General features: G+C 40.5%; 2 long non-coding RNA genes across 2 annotated transcripts; one reads left to right on the top strand and one right to left on the bottom strand.

Moving 5' to 3' along the window:
- The first annotated feature begins 32 nt into the window (after positions 1-32).
- LOC133541736 (uncharacterized) lies at positions 33-4,441 on the top strand. The gene is made up of 4 exons (XR_009803970.1): positions 33-184; positions 717-794; positions 3,378-3,449; positions 3,566-4,441. It is a non-coding gene; the product is annotated as an uncharacterized LOC133541736 (long non-coding RNA).
- LOC133541737 (uncharacterized) lies at positions 3,695-8,375 on the bottom strand. The gene is made up of 3 exons (XR_009803971.1): positions 8,231-8,375; positions 8,051-8,111; positions 3,695-7,148 (listed from the first exon to the last, which is right to left on the bottom strand). It is a non-coding gene; the product is annotated as an uncharacterized LOC133541737 (long non-coding RNA).
- Positions 8,376-12,148: the final 3,773 nt, after the last annotated feature.

A 12,148-nucleotide genomic window follows, 5' to 3' on the forward strand; every position in this document is an offset into this window, starting at 1 on the left:
CTTTACTATTTATCTGGCATTGTATGCTCAGAGTTTTATCAACAAAAAGTGCTGATAATGTTATAATTAATTAGTTTTGACATTATATTTTTGTGTTTTGTTGCAGAAACCAACTGTTGAGGTTCCATCTCAACATTCTCCAGATTCAGATGTGAGCCATTAACTGACTTCATCCCTCCAACAGGTTATTACATGTCTATTTTTACTATATCTGCTCTAAATTTGACCCAACCTATATTTTGAAAGACATTTATTTATTTTAATCTCTCACAGATCAGTTTATATGACAACTTTTTCGCAAGGGTACATCCATGTTAGTCAGTAGGAAGTTTAGAACTCATGTTTAGCAAAACAGGAGATGTTACAAGTCAACAACATAAATTCTACATGTGAGCACTCGTCATGTCCTTATATTGTTTGAAGCAAGAAAGACTTAGGTGTGTTTCATATAAGGTCTTCATATTTTCTGAACCAGAAAATGTGTGTTACAATGTTAATGTCAAAGCTTTAAAATGAGTGTCTCAATTCAGGTCCTCATATTTTCTGAACCAGATTTTTGTGTGTGTTACATTCTTAATGAATTGTCTAAGAGCTGAAACTCTGTAATAATTTTTACCCTTTATCTGGCATTGTATGCTCAGATTTTTATCAACAAAAAGTGGTGAGAATGTTATAATTAATTAGTTATGACATTATATTTTTGTGTTTTGTTGCAGAAACCAACTGTTGAGGTTCTATCTCAACATTCTCTAGATTCAGATGACAGCCATAAACCGACTTCATCCCTCCAACAGGTTATTACATGTCTATTTTTACTATATCTGCTCTAAATTTGACCCAACCTATATTTTGAAAGACATTTATTAATTTTAATCTCTCACAGATCAGTTTATATGACATCATTTTCGTAAGGGTACATCCATGTTAGTCAGTAGGGAGTTTGGAACTCATGTTTAGCAAAACAGGAGATGTTTACAGCCGGTTTCTGCAGCGCTGTTTTCATTGATCAAAGTATTTTTTCGGTGGTCGTGTTTTTGGTACATAACTTGTAAATAGTGCTCAAATAATAGGCTATATATATATATATATAAATACATTCAAACCCCGTTTCCATATGAGTTGGGAAATTGTGTTAGATGTACATATAAACGGGATACAATGATTTGCAAAGAATTTTCAACCCCAATTCTGTTGAATATGCTACAAAGACAACATATTTGATGTTAAAACTGCTAAACATTTTTTTTGCAAAGAATTTAGGGATTTTACCATCTAGGGTCCGTAAAATTATCAAAAGGTTCAGAGAATCTGGAGAAATCACTGGACGTAAGCGATGTACTGCATTAAAAACCGACATCAGTGTGTAAAAGATATCACCACATGGGCTCAGAAATACTTCAGAAAACCACTGTCAGTTACTACAGTTGGTCGCTACATCTGTAAATGCAAGTTAAAACTCTACTATGCAAAGCAAATGCCATTTATCAACAACACAGAGGAACGTCGCGGGCTTCGCTGGGCCCGAGCTCATCTAAGATGGACTGATGCAAAGTGGAAAAGTGTTCTGTGGTCTGACGAGTCCACATTTCAAATTATATATGGAAATTGTGGACGTGGTGTTCTCCGGAACAAAGAGGAAAATAACCATCCGGATTGTTATAGGCGCAAAGTTCAAAAGCCAGCATGTGTGATGGTATGGGGGTGTATTAGTGCCCAAATCATGGGTAACTTACACATCTGAGAAGGCACCATTAATGCTGAATGGTCCATACAGGTTTTGGAGCAACATATGTTGTCATCCAAGCAACATTATCATGGACGCCCCTGCTTATTTCAGCAAAACAATGCCAAGCCACGTGTTACAACAGCGTGTCTTCGTAGTAAAAGAGTGCGGGTACTTTCCTGGTCCGCCTGCAGTCCAGACATGTCTCCCATCGAAAATGTGTAGCGCATTATGAAGCGTAAAATACGACAACTTAAGCTCTACATCAAGCAAGAATGGTAAAGAATTCTACTTTCAAAGCTTCAACAATTAGTTTCCTCAGTTCCCAAACGTTTATTGAGTGTTGTTAAAAGAAAATGTGATGTAACACAGTGGTGAACATGCCCTTTCCCAACTACTTTGGCACGTGTTGCAGCCATGAAATTCTAAGTTAATTATTATTTGCAAAAAAAAAAAGTTTGAGTTTTAACATCAAATATGTTGTCTTTGTAATGCTTTCAATTGAATATGGGTTGAAAAGGATTTGCAAATCCTTGTATTCAGTTTATATTTACATCTAACACAATTTTCCCAACTTTTTTGTATATATATTAGGGCTGGGCAACGATTAACATTTTTAATCGAAGTTAATCGCACTATCCCCGACGTCCCACTGGGTCATTATTGTCACCGATGTCCCACTGGGTGTGAGTTTTCCTTGCCCTTATGTGGGCCTACCGAGGATGTCGTGGTGGTTTGTGCAGCCCTTTGAGACACTAGTGATTTAGGGCTATATAAGTAAACATTGATTGATTGATTGATTTCTCTTATTAATCGCGATTAACTGCATTGTATACGCAAAGCCCAGTAATGAATTCAAAAGTAGTGTGTAGTGCACCTTTATTGGAATATTCTCCCACATGAACAAAAGCGCCAAAACATTTGTTGTGCAAACACAATTTAAATCAGTCCTTGTTAAACAGTAGCAGTTAAATAGCATATTTTATGAAAATCAACTCCAAAAATGTAAATACAAACATTTAAGCTTATTGCCACTGCCAGGGTATTTAAGGTAACATGTTTGTTATGGAAAATAAATATAATCTACATACAAATCTCTGAGCCACAATCATAACATCTGAACAGGCAATTTCAGAGGTAACAGCAGAAACATTTTTTTTTTATCAGGGATCTTATGTTTAAAAAACTTATATTATAGGTAGTGGGCTGTTTTAGGGAATTTTTGATCAAATTATCCTTAGTAGCAATATTAATAATGTTGTGTTTATTCTGCGTAGTGCACTTAAAATAATTATGACCACATCTAGGAATTGATATGATGGGAATTTTCCGATTATTTGCTTGGTGCTTTGATAAACTGAACGCATATACATGGTACTATATTGTAATGTTATGAGCCAGGGGGAAAAAGAACTACCCTACCCAGCATGCAACAGGAGTGACGAGCATGCGCGGTAGCCCGGTATAGGTTGTGTCGCCATGACGGCATCTTGTATGTTGTGATATGCACGCTCTGAAAGCAAACGTTAAGAACTCAGCCAACACTCCTGGTCTGCATTATTCATAAATGGACAGACAACACACATACTCCGCTGCTTCACAAAGCACAATATGTTAAATGTTTACTTTTACAGTTTCTAATTCTTCCTTTCAGATTGACAGCAGGACAAATCGCTGGAAGTGGGTATGTCTCAAGCTTCTTCCACTTGGTCCACTCCAAAGCGGGGTAAATAAATAATCCACATCATTTACTAGAATATTATATTACGTTTTGCACCTTTTCACTGTGTTATAGTCATTATTCCTTCAGTAAGAAATTGTATTTTGTCTCCTTTATGACAGCTGCAAAGGGGAAGAAGTGGAAGCAGTTGAATGACACATGTTGCATTTTGTAACTGGCAACAAAGTACCAGGTAAAAAAGATTGTGAAGCCTCCCTCCATAAAGAACTAGTAACTCTACAAGACAGAGATTGGCTTGACATCAAGTACTACATCCATAACAGAATTATATTTAAAAAAGGAAAAAAAAATGTTTTCCCACATCTTCTGTGGTAGTTTGAGTATGTTACCAGCAATTAAAAAAGCAAAATAAACAGCAAGCGTTTTGTATTTATTCCAGATAATTTTTAGCGACAAAATCCACAAAAACAATTCAGTTACACTTAATCGACAATTACATTTTTACCCATGTTTCTTTTAAACTCTTCTTGGTTTTAGATTACAGTAGCATGGGATTGGGATTTTTTTTTTAAATGACAACACATCAACTAAACCAACTCAGGTGGTTTTGTTAAGTCTCTGATGTCATTAGCCTCATATGTCACATGAACCTGAAATCTTAAACACTCTGTGACGTCATGGTTGTCATATTTCACAAACTTGAAATCTTAAACACTCTGTGACGTCATGGTCATCATATGTCACATAAACATGAAATCTTAAACACTCTGTGACGTCATGGTCATCATATGTCACATGAACCTGAAATCTTAAACACTCTGTGACGTCATGGTCATCATATGTCACATAAACTTGAAATCTTAAACACTCTGGTCTTCATTTGTCACCTAAACCTGACAAGTCCTCATATGTACCATAAAAATCAGGTTCAGAAAAAAACAAAAGAGTTGCAAAAATCTCAATAGACCACTGTGTGTCTAAAATTCTGGTTCACTAACCGTCTAATTCCCAGGCCTGTAAGACCATTGGAAAGGCATGTCCCCATATGTCACGTTTTTGTCATAAGTCCTCATATGTCACCCAAACACGTATGTGTGTGTGTGTGTGTGTGTGTGTGTGTGTGTGTGTGTGTGTGTGTGTGTGCGTGTATGTATGATTATCATGGGTACTTTAACTTTATCATATATCATATATAATACATCATACATCATACATAATTCATTTTACATTATACATCATACACCATCCATACCATACACCAGAGGTAGGAAACCTATGGCTCTCGAGCCAGGTGTGGCTCTTTTGATGCATCTGGCTCTCAGGTAAATCTTAACTGACATCGTTTAACAATATAAGTAATGAATGATTCCACTGGTAATCACAGTGTTAAAAAATAACATTAAAAATATCAAACCTTCTCATAAATTTTAATCCACCCATCCGTTTTCTACCGCACCTGTTCAAGAAGTGGCATTAATGGTAAGAAGTATTTTATTCATTATTGGTTAGCTTCAGAATAACAATGTTATTAAAAAGAACAAGACTTATGATACTCTAAAAATGTTGGTCTTACTTAAAAATGCACGCATTTAGTTGTATTCAGTGTTAAAATATATCATATGGCTCTAACGGAAATACATTTTAAAATATTTGGCTTTCATGGCTCTCTCAGTTAAAGGGGAACATTATAGAATTTCAAAAGGGTTAAAACCAATAAAAATCTGTTCCCAGTGTCTTGTTTATTTTTTGAATTTTTTTTCAAAATTTTCGCCGTCCCGGAATATCCCTACGAAAAGCTCTAAAGTGCCTTATTTTCGTTCTCTGCGAAGACACTGTTCATTTTCCTGTGACGTCATACAGTGCTGCCAATGTAACAAACAATGGCGAATAGCACAGCAAGATATAGTGACATTAGCTCGGATTCAACGCATTACGCATGTATTGAAACGAATGGTTGGAGTATGGAGGCAGATAGCGAAAACGAAATTGAGGAAGAAATTGAAGCTATTGAGCGAATAGCTATTGACGCTATTCAGCCATACCATGGCCGAATAGCTGCCTCATTAGCATCACCGGTAAAATGTGCGGACCAAACGATCAGGACTTTCGCATCTTGTGACACTGGAGCAACTTAAATCCGTCAATTGGTAAGTGTTTGTTTCGCATTAAATGTGGGTATCTAGTTTCAAATGTACATACAGCTAGCCTAAATAGCATGTTAGCATTGATTAGCTGGCTGTCATGCCGCGACCAAATATATCTGATTAGCACATAAGTCAACAACATCAACAAAACTCACCTTTGTGATTTCGTTGACTTTATCGTTGCAAATGCATCTGCAGGTTATCCATACATCTCTGTGCCATGTCTGTCCTAACATCGCCGGTAAAATGAGGAGACACTCCGGCACATTCAATGGGGTCTGGCAGCAGATTTCTTGCCACTTTCACATATTCGGGCCAGTGGTGCCACTTGAATCCCTCACTGTTAGTGTTGTTACACCCTCCGACAACACACCAACGAGGCATGATGTCTCCAAGGTTCCAAAAAATAGTCGAAAAAACGGAAAGTAACAGAGCTGAGATCCGGTGTATGTAATGTGTTTGAGAAAATAAAAATGACTTTATTACCTAGGTGACGCCACGTTCTGACGTCATCGCTCCAAGAGCGATAAACAGAGAGGCGTTAAATTCGCCAAAATTCACCCATTTAGAGTTCGTAAATCAGTTAAAAATATATATGGTCTTTTTTCTGCAACATCAAGGTATATATTAACGCTTACATAGGTCTGGTGATAATGTTCCCCTTTAAAAGGTTCCCGACCCCTGCCATACACCATGCACCATACATCATACATTATACATCATACATTATACATCATACATTATATATTATGCATCATATATCATACATCATGCACCATACATCATACATCATACATTATACATCATACATCATTCATCATACATCATATATCATATATCATGCATCATATATCATACATCATACATTATCCAGTATACATTATACATCATACATCATGTATCACATATATCATATATCACATAACATACATCAGACATCATAAATAATGTATACTACATCATGTATCATACATCATATATAATACATATTATATCACATATCATACATCAAAAATCACACATTACATATCATGCATCTTACATCATACATTATATATAATACATCATAAATCATACATCATACGTCATACTGTATATCATACATCATACATCATGCATTATATATAATACGTCATATATAATATATCATACATCATACATTATATACCATACATCATACACTATAAATCATATATAATATATCACATACCAAAGACTAAAAAAATGGGACGCATTACCTCCCTGCTTAGCACTCAGCATCAAGGATTGGAATTGGGGGTTAAGTCACCAAAAAATTATTTGTGGCGCGGGAATAGATTTCTTTGTCGTACCTTGGAGGGCTGTCATCATTATTTAACCTCACCTGTGAATTTGCAGCCTCTCTTTCAGCTTCTCTTCCTTCATCTGCTCCAACCTCTCCTTCTCTACCTCCTCCTGCCTCTCTTCCTTCATCTGCTCCAGCCTCTCCTTCTCTACCTCCTCCTGCCTCTCTTCCTTCATCTGCTCCAGCCTCTCCTTCTCTACTTCCTCCTGCCTCTCTTCCTCTAACTTCTCTGGCCTCTCCTCCTCCATCTCCTCCAGGCTCTCTGCTGTCTGTCACCTTACAAAAAAATATGTTGATGCATGTCAGATACATTAGGGACAATGACCATGATGGTACAGTTACTGCCTGAGCAAAAAGGCTTTTACTAAATATGAATATTACTTAATATTAATTAATTATATTTTATAATTGTAAAATCACATGATCATCTAGTGAAGTTTTATTGTATTTCCACCACAAAGTTTTGTTCATTGGTATTTTCAAACCTTAGCTCACTTCTACACAAATACATGGAACTAAAAAATAATTTGAAAAATAAAACGGAAATGTGAAATCCAGCGATCTGATTGGCTGTTAACCGTGGTTTAAATATTGAGCACGGCTACTATTCTAAAGTCTTATCACAGCGTAGGCTATCACTCCGCCTCAGGCACGTATGACTGGTATGAATGGAAGTTGTTGTCATGTATCCATGACAACGGACTGTTGCAGTCCATAGTAAAAGACAGCTGATGTTTTTACGATGTTAAAAAACGGACTAAAGTAGTTGAATTCACATGTTTAAGGTGAACTTTCATCTCAGGGGATGGTTAACAATGGTAGATGGGACTGAGCATTGATTTTCACCTGAAAAACAGCGAAGGAAAAGACCAGATGCAGTGCTAATTTGGAGCTAACGTCTGGATAAGTGGGACTATTTTTTCCACAGTGAGGCTATTTTATTGGATAATATGTATTTCTGGTTGAATAAAACTACATTAAATTGATTGAGTATTCCTATTTCATATTGCCTTTATTGGTAACCGTTTTATAAAAGCAATATATCACTCCAGTCTATGGTATATGCTCATTATACCACTCTAAGGGGCGTGACTGGAGTGATATATATATAATATATATATATATATATATAATTATTAAATATTGTTGAACCTCTATACACCCTTGAAGTAACTTACAGTTTGACTCCTAAAGAAGTCTCTTACATCCAGTTTTCTTTTCATTGACATCCTTCAAAACCTACAGCACACACGCACGCAAACAGACACAAACACAATGTAAATCACAGCACTGATATTAAAATCCATCTAGCTACCGTGTGCCAGGAACAACAAATGCCGAACATGTTGACAACTTACACTGACAGTTGCACTGCCTCTCGTCCGGTCGCTAGCAACTAGAATGTAGGCTAGCTTTTACAAGCAGAAGGAGTGACAGCGGGGACAGCCAATCACACGTAAGTTAGCATGAAACAGGCAACCAATCAGGGAGGGATATTTCGTTTAGAGGCGGGACTTCTAGCAGAGACCGACATTTAACCCTTTCTGTGCCATAATCATTGACTAAATATTACGGGCAGCTGTTGTATTGATAGTGACTACACAGTAGCGGCTGGATATTGGTAGGGACGTGGCCCTAGCGTCCCTACCCAATTCTACGCCCTTGCCCATTGCGGCGGAGTTTATTGATTATTAATTAACAACACTCTCCGTTAGACACAATAGTTACCTTAACAATACTTATGATTTTATAGATAAGATTAAAAACATTTTTATTCCACAGAAAAAATATTTTATCTACTATTGCAGCCAAAGCATAGAGGCCCAGACTTCCCACTCCCCACCCACTTCTGTCACACCTATGGATCATGTTTTGTTTTGTCATGTTATGTTTTTGATTTTGGACAATCAGTCACGTTTTGCACTTCCTGGTTTTGTTTGTTTCCATGCCAACCTCATTAATTTTCACCTGTCACGTCCCTGTTCTCAGCCTCACCTGTTTTCACTAATCATCACAGCTATTTAAGTCACTCTTTTTCTTGTCTTCGTCCTGGGATCTTCACACCAACTTTCTTTCTCCATGCCCATGATCACCTGCCACGCACCTTGCTATTTTTGCCTCCTGGTTTTGTTGTCACAGTAAGTGTTTTGTTTTAGTTGTTTATAGTCATGCCATCGTGCTGTTTCTGTTCTTAGTTCATTCATGCCAATCGAGCAAATGTTTTTGTTTCCTGTTTATATTTTGTAGCCAAGTTTTATACCTCCTTGTGAGCGCCCTTAGTTTGTTTATTTTTGTATTTAGAAGCCCTAATAAAACATCATGTACCTTAATTCACGCCTGGCTCGTCCTGTAATCCCTCTGCGTCGAAGGAGCACACACAATCGTAGTCGAAGCCTGACAGAAAGATCCCAGCATAAGAGGTCCTTCGCAGATGATCATTTGGACGAGGCTTCGTTGGCGGTGCTGCGCGCTATGGAGGAGGAAACGCTCCGCTATTCCTCCATGGTGCTCAAAGATGTGATGTGGGGGCCAAATGGCAAATTGGTGCCAATAATATCCATTTGGTCCGAAGATGACGCCATGCCGTCTTCCCGGAAGCGTCACCCTCAACGAAGGACGTTGGGGAAGGCTTCCAGGTGCGGAAAGGAAGCGTCGCGCCAGCAAGCTCCTCCCACTCAGGGCGGAAGTGGACCGCGAGCTGCCCGGACTCTCCACGACAACGTCACGCCACCGTCAACAGACATCACAGACCAGGATTTTTTTTCCAAATCTTTCACAGTTAATCACCCACCTCCATCAGAAGACTCAGACCCCATAGCAATGATAAATCATTACCAAAAAATGATTTTGAACATTAGAGCACATGAATCACAGCCATCCAAAGTTCATGCCATGCCCCCCAGGACTCAAGCCCCCCCCCCCCCCCCCCCAAGCCACAATATTTTTTTTCAAAAAATCAAACCAAGACAAATAAAAAGAAAATACAAGATGGACAATTAGGAGGGGAGGATTCCGCCCTCCTCCTCACCGCCCTCCACCCTCCCCAAAAGACTGTTCCAGACCATGCTGAAAGTGTCTGGCAGCCACTCCTTGAGGGGGGGGCTGGGGCTGGGAGCTTGTGGGTTGGTTCTGCCCGGTGCGGTTCCAAGCCACAGCGACCAGCTCGTCCTCCACCTCCAGTCTTTCAGCCTGCCAAGCCACAGCGGCCAACACGGCCACCTCCACCAGTCTTTCGGCCGATTAAGCTGCAGCTTCCAGCAAGGCCACCACGTCCAGCTCCAAGTCCACGTCCAGCTCCAAGTCAACGTCCACGTCCACGCCAAAGTCCAAGTCCAGCTCCAGCTCCAAGTCCAAGTCCACGTCCACGCCAAAGTCCAAGTCCACGTCCATGCCAAAGTCCCAGTCCACGTCACCAAGTGCCGCCAGTGTCAGCTCCACAAAGCCAAGCGCCGCCAGTGTCAGCTCCACGAAGCCAAGCGCCGCCAGTGGCAGCTCCACGTCGAAGCCAAGCGCCGCCAGTGGCAGCTCCACGTCGAAGCCAAGCGCCGCCAGTGGCAGCTCCACGTCGAAGCCAAGCGCCCCCAGTGGCAGCTCCACGACCAAGTCCAAGTCCACAACCAAGTCCAAGTCCACGACCAAGTCCAAGTCCACCGCCAAGTCCACGACCAACGCCAAGTCCACGACCACCGCCAAGTCCACGACCACCGCCAAGTCCACGACCACCGCCAAGTCCACGACCGCCAGGCCCAAGTCCACGCCGACCGCCAGGCCCAAGTCCACGCCAACTGCCAGGCCCAAGTCTACGCCGACCGCCACGGCCAAGTCCACGCCGACCGCCACGCCCAAGTCCACGCCGACCGCCAGGCCCAAGTCCACGCCGACCGCCAGGCCCAAGTCCACGCCGACCGCCAACACCTGCCACGATGACGACGCGCCCTCCTCCTTGTTGGCCACGGAGGTGGCTGCTACGTGGGTATCCACCACGCCAAAGATGCCGACCTCGTCGGCCACAATTATGGCCACTACGTGGTCGTCCGCCACGCCAAGGGGGTCGGCCACGGATATGGCCGTTCCCGGGTCGCCCACCTCGGTCCTCCACGCGCCGCCGCCACCTGACCTTGCCCCGTTGGATACGGACACACGTGGTTTGGCGATCCACCGCCATGTCCCCCTCCCGCCCTCCCATTACTCTCGATCATAGTTTTGTTTTGTTTTTTGTTTTGGACATCTGGGAGCTGTCTTTAACGGGGGGGGCTCTGTCATATGGATCATGTTTTGTTTTGTCATGTTATGTTTTTGATTTTGGAAATTCAGTCACATTTTGCACTTCCTGGTTTTGTTTGTTTCCATGCCAACCTCATTAGTTTTCACCTGTCACGTCCCTGTTCTCAGCCTCACCTGTTTTCACTAATCATCACAGCTATTTAAGTCACTCTTTTTCTTGTCTTTGTCCTGGGATCTTCACACCAACTTTCATTCTCCACGCCCATGATCACCTGCCACGCACCTTGCTATTTTTGCCTCCTGGTTTTGTTGTCACAGTAAGTGTTTTGTTTTAGTTGTTTATAGTCATGCCATCGTGCTGTTTCTGTTCTTAGTTCATTCATGCCATTCGAGCAAGTGTTTTTGTTTCCTGTTTATATTTTGTAGCCAAGTTTTATACCTCCTTGTGAGCGCCCTTAGTTTGTTTATTTTTGTATTTAGAATCCCTAATAAAACATCATGTACCTTAATTCACGCCTGGCTCGTCCTGTAAGCCCTCTGCGTCGAAGGAGCACAGACAATCATAGTCCAAGCCTGACAACTTCGTCCAGCTCCTAACACCCAAAAATGAGTCACTCATTGAAAAACAACCAAAAATGGTTCATAATTTTGATTACCCAGAAAATAAGTAACAATAGTACCCTTACAACCCAAAAAATTGTTGCTCTTCAATACAATTATTATATATATATATATATATATATGTATGTATGTGTATTTGTATTTGTATTTGTATTTGAAAGTGCAAATGCTTGGCCGCCAGTAGCACAGCCTTGGAAGGAGCATAGATATGGACAGCATCTCTGAAATTTAATTTGCAGGAAAGGAGTGAGTTTAGGGTTGAATCGTCCATCCTTGTTCTACTTTCTGTCACTACCTTACTAACCATGCTCAACACCCTCTCTGATAACTTGCAAGCGTACTTCTTCTTCTTACTCGTCGTCGTCATGACTTGTCTCTTCTTCATTCTTCTGCTTTGTCTTCGGGAGTGTTGGCATGTATGCTTAACACTA

This window comes from Nerophis ophidion, linkage group LG23 (assembly GCF_033978795.1).
Source record: "Nerophis ophidion isolate RoL-2023_Sa linkage group LG23, RoL_Noph_v1.0, whole genome shotgun sequence".
Classification (NCBI taxonomy): domain Eukaryota; kingdom Metazoa; phylum Chordata; class Actinopteri; order Syngnathiformes; family Syngnathidae; genus Nerophis; species Nerophis ophidion.